We start from the raw sequence: 5,001 nt of genomic DNA, 5'->3' as shown, positions 1-5,001 counted from the left end.
TTGCTGCTTATGAATACCTGTGGGCTTCAGCTTTGCCTGCATGTTCCCCCCTCCTCCCCTTGCATGTTTCCTTTGCAAGGACAAAGTGGATCTTATTTCTACTCCCAAGACAACACAGAGCTGATGGGCAGTGAAGTCTCACAGGGCAAGGAGGTGGATAGACTGGGGACAGGGGCAAATGCTCCCTCCATCCCTGACCTGTAGGTCTGAGATGGGAATTGAGTAAAGCAGAGTCAAAGACTCAAATCCCTGAATATCCTGTGAATGTCATCCTGTAGGTCTGAGTAGAGGTGTGGGTGTGTTTGTGTCTTATAGACATGCAGCTGTGTGACAGCAATAATGAAAAATCAGGTAATTGTAGGACTCTGGACGAGAGCTGCACCACATTGTAGTCTGTAGCTGGAGCAACTCTGCCCCAGGATGCCCTGAGGAACTGGGTAGTTCATCTAAATGCTCTTATTCAGCTCTTGGATGAGCTGCAGGAATTATGGGAGTCCTGGCACAAAACTTCCTAAACGATTGACCTTCTCGCATTACCATTAACTCACCTTCCCTGTTTGCATTTCTTCTGCACCTTTGCTTTGTTGTTTTATAGAGAGCAAACTTGGAGTGTCCTTCAGGACCACAGCAGTACATAGCACAGGAGGCCGAATTTACAAGCATATTAGCACCCAAAGAGCTGCCTCAGCACTGCTGCTTTGTGCAGTGAGAACACCTTGAAAGCCTCTACCTCCATCAGGGATGAAACTCCTTCCAGCAGTGCTAGGACACCGTGGCCATTTCAGTTCCCAGCTTGCACTTTATCCCACTAGGCAGAGAGTTATTTTCTGCTCAGATGAGATTTTCCACGTTTATTGCAGATTCATGTAGGGAGAATAATTAAATCCTATTAGGAATTGATAAAGGGAGGTCTTGTGCTCTGCATAGTGTTTGCTTTAATTGCAGTTTTTTGGTAACTGAATCCTTTCTTCCCTACCTGTGCAAAGGACTTCTGTGAAGTTCTGAAAATGAATGCAGAGTTTTTTAGCCCCTAATCATTTTTGAGGTAAATTAAGTTTCTCCAATTTAATTTAGATTTCAGAAGATGCTTATTGTGTGCTAAATAAATACCATCTGCCTCTTAAAAACACATTGATGTAGAGTTAATTGTTATGTAACCAAATATGTCTTTATTACATATTTCTTATAACTCAGTCAATATGTTCTTAATAACCTCTAGTTACTTGCTTCTTAAATAACACACAGTGGATAGCCTGCTAAATCTAAAATTTCATAACAGAGTTATCATATGTTAAATAAAGAGTGATTTTCCAGGAAAAAAAAAAAAAAGTCCTTTGGGTTTTCAAATCTGTGTGCTCAGTGTTACTGAAGAGATTTAAAGAGACAGCCTGAAATACTTCGAGTCCAATTCCTTGTTAAAATGAGATATTCCCACTGCGAACGGATACAGAAACATTGCCGTGACCATTTAAAAATGTCACTGAAATGTATAAATGATCCTGTCTAAAACATGCCCAAATTTCTGATCTGTTAATCAAAACAAGGATGAGAGTATTATTATAGTGACTAATCCTGGAAAAGCTCATGTGCTGAACTTCCAGTACTGCCGTGTCCAGCGCTGCTCCGTTAGACACATGCCTGGATCAATTTGTAAAATTGGGTCACTGTGCAAGACAAGTAGGAGGTAAAATTGGCCAAGTATAATCTTATCTGTGTGTGGGAATACTGTAAATCTTTGCAGATATTTTTACACAAAGTGCACACCGTGGCCCAAATTTTACTTGCCTCACTTGAATGAATAAACTCATTCACTTCAATGGGACTATTCATGTAAAAAACAGAAGACTGATACTGGGCTGCTGAGTGCCTTGGGCCTGGTTTCTAATGCATGGAGGCCACTTCCATGCTGTTTTGACAGTGTAAAAGGGCCTGAAAAGGATGAATGGCTCATGCTACATTAGCAAGTATTGTGGCCCAATATAAGTAGATCTCCAGCGCAAAACAGTCGTTAATGAAGACCTGACGTCAACACTGTAGGGGTTTGAGGGATGTTCAGCTTGGCTCTAGCCTAGGCCAATGGCACCAGCGGTGGGAGCACATCAGGTGTGGTCCTGGAGCACATCTCCACTCTGGTTTCTGGCAAAACTGGGTCCTGCTTCCATTCTTCAGCATTGCTCCAAGGGCTGTAAGTGGGGAAGAGGAAGAGTTTGCCTTCCAAAGCTCAATCCTGATCCAGATTGCAGTGCTACTGTGGGCATGCTCTGTGTAACTCAAGTTCCTTTCATGTCTCTTTGATTCTCTAGAGCTGTGCACAGGCAGTGACCTCTGCATAATGAAAGTCAGGGAGGGAAAATTTAGCCTTCTGTTTAAAAATGCAGCACTGGGCTGACAGTATCTGTGTGTGAGGTCCTGACAGGTCTGTGGTTGAAGGTAGATGAAGCATAGAAGTAAAGACCATGTGCTTTTTCCCTGCTTAGATGCAACTCTGTCACAGGTGCATTAGAGGTTTTTCTCGTAGGGTCTCCAAATTCCATGATTAATTATGTGAGTTTGGGGACAGACAACAATGTTAACTGATAGTTCCTGTAAATTTGGGCTTGGCTATCCTGTGTTCTTACACTTTGGCCAGAGTAGATACATGAGCTGTGCACAGCAGTAAAATCTTCCTGACAGACCCTTCTATACCTCTTTACAGTGTTCAATTCATGTTTACTCTTTCACTCTGGGGAGACATTTACCTGTACATAGATTTGCCACCACAACTTTGACCCTAAACTCCAGCTGCTATTTGAGCTTCTAAACATCTCCAATCATCAAATATATCAAGAACCAGCATTTCTTCTTGTACCTACTGCACACAGGATTGGAATACTCGTTGTCCTCCATCCTTGCTTTCAAAAAAGCATGAAAAATGTTGCATACACATATGATAATACGTAATAGTGAAATAATAATAGAGCCAACGAAGCAAGGGAAAATGAGTGAGAAAAAGAGAAGTCTCTTCATTTCCTGACTGCTTCCATTAGCCGTGTTCATCTGCTGTCACTGAGCATCCATTCATGCACCTCCTGTTTGATACAAGTAGGCAGGATGTAAACAGTTATTATAAGAGGGCTCTGCAGCAAATTCTGCTTGAGCAGAAAACTCTGAATGCATTTGCTCTTCCAAGTTTTGATTGAGGTGACTGCATTAATTTCCATGAATCTGATGCTATCTCATTCTTAGCAAGCAAATATTTTGGTCAGTCTGGTGTCCCAGATGTAGATGGCTGAGCTTGATAATCACTTGCTTAGACCTTGCTGGAAAGTTTCAGTGCCTTAGAGGGGGGAGCACCAATTCTGAATTTCAAGTAAGCAGATACAATTTGGTCTGGAAATGGGCACTCTTTACCCAAAGGAATGACAGATTTTTAGTGGTTTTGAGTTGCCTACTGAACTGGTGTTGGCCCTGAAGGAAATTGTTTTTCACTAGTAATCTTTAGATTTTGAATCCACTTCACTGAAATATCATGCTGTAGGAATGAATTCCTCCTGTGCTCTGAACTTCACAAGCTGGAATTTCCCCAGTACTTGGCTTATTAGAAAACAGAGAAGTCTAGATTTTCCATTACCCTGCACTTTGGGGAGTCATGTGCCCTGGTGTATAAGGTGGCAGATATGCTATCGTTCCTAATTAATAGTGTTTTGAACCAATCTATGCTCATTTTGTCTTGTTGTCAGTGTCTGAATAAGGTGTAAGGATCTGGCTCAGGTTTTCATAAGCCTGTAAATGCAATTCCATAATTAGGTTTGACATTCATGGCTGTTTGTAGGTTTTGTGTATAAGAGTCTGAAGACCAAAAACTTTAACACACGAGTCATCCCCTGTGTAAGTCCTTTCAGCCAGTGGAGTTACATCAGGGTTGAGTTTGGCTCCCAGATTGGAAAAGTAAAAAGAGAAAGTTTGCTCATAGCCTTTCCCACATGATGCTCCTTGTGATTTCTCTTACCTCCAAGTCCTCACTGGTAAAAGGAAATGTTTGTCCATAAGCCTACAGTTTTTTTCCACCATGGCAGCCTGTGATGAAATTGTATAGCTGCTAATTTGAGTAAAAAGCAGTAGTAATTGTGGAAACTTGGCTTTTGGAGCCCTGTCCTCATCCAGGACCAAGTGCTAATGCAGGAGTCTCTTTGTAGAGAAACTGAAAGATTATTATTACAGGGACTTCTATCCTGACTGTTGGTAGATGTGTCTGAAAAACAACTGCACAACAATAGTTCTACCTTTTGATTTCTCAGGATCTTTTATTCTGGCTTATTGAATTGTTTTTCATGTATTATTTAGGCAAGCTGAGTTAGACACTTGAACCACTTCTAAATAGACAGCTGAGAAATGAAATAGGGAGACAGTGTCATGCTAATAGTGCAGGTGGGTGGAGTGAGCACCTTTGCCTCCCTTTAGTCTGTCCCATTGCCACATTTTATCCTTCAGAAGTTTCAGCAGGTGCATCCCTTCCTGCACTGCCTACAAGTTCAGTCATTTCCCATCTCTTGGTCAGGGTGGCTGTGGGCCATACTGAAATGGATATGAGCTTTGCCACTGATTCCACTCCAAGTTCCCCCACTGACAATCCCTGCTTCCTCCTAATTAAGCCAACAGTTGACTTTCAAATAAATCCCTGTCAACAAATGGGACATGGTAAGCTGTGGAGCAGCTGAGCATGTGCTGTCACCAAAGGGAAAGGCAATGCCACAGCTTGAGAGGGTCCATTTACAGTCCTGGTGTCCTCACTGAGGATCCAAAATAACTCTGCCTGAGGATCATAGTGCCCTCTGCAAAACAATGCTGAAATAAATCATGCAATGGGAGATGGGTTAAATTTGCATAGCTGATTATAATAGTTGATCTAAATTATTATAATAATTGACTCAATCCATACTTGCTTGGGTAACAGAGAGAGCACACTGTGTTACACACAAATTGCTTGCCTAAAACTTCTGCCCTTTCCTAGGTGATCATTAG

The 5,001-nt window shown here is 41.9% G+C and overlaps 1 protein-coding gene across 1 annotated transcript in view; it reads left to right on the top strand.

Moving 5' to 3' along the window:
• The window catches only part of PAPPA (pregnancy-associated plasma protein A, pappalysin 1), a 179,508-nt gene that overhangs the window by 64,549 nt on the left and 109,958 nt on the right, over positions 1–5,001 (top strand). The gene's annotated exons all lie outside the window — the stretch shown is intronic.

The sequence above is a fragment of the Acanthisitta chloris genome, unplaced genomic scaffold, assembly GCF_000695815.1.
Source record: "Acanthisitta chloris isolate BGI_N310 unplaced genomic scaffold, ASM69581v1 scaffold22138, whole genome shotgun sequence".
Lineage (NCBI taxonomy): Eukaryota > Metazoa > Chordata > Aves > Passeriformes > Acanthisittidae > Acanthisitta > Acanthisitta chloris.
This window is presented reverse-complemented; position numbering and strand designations above follow the sequence as displayed.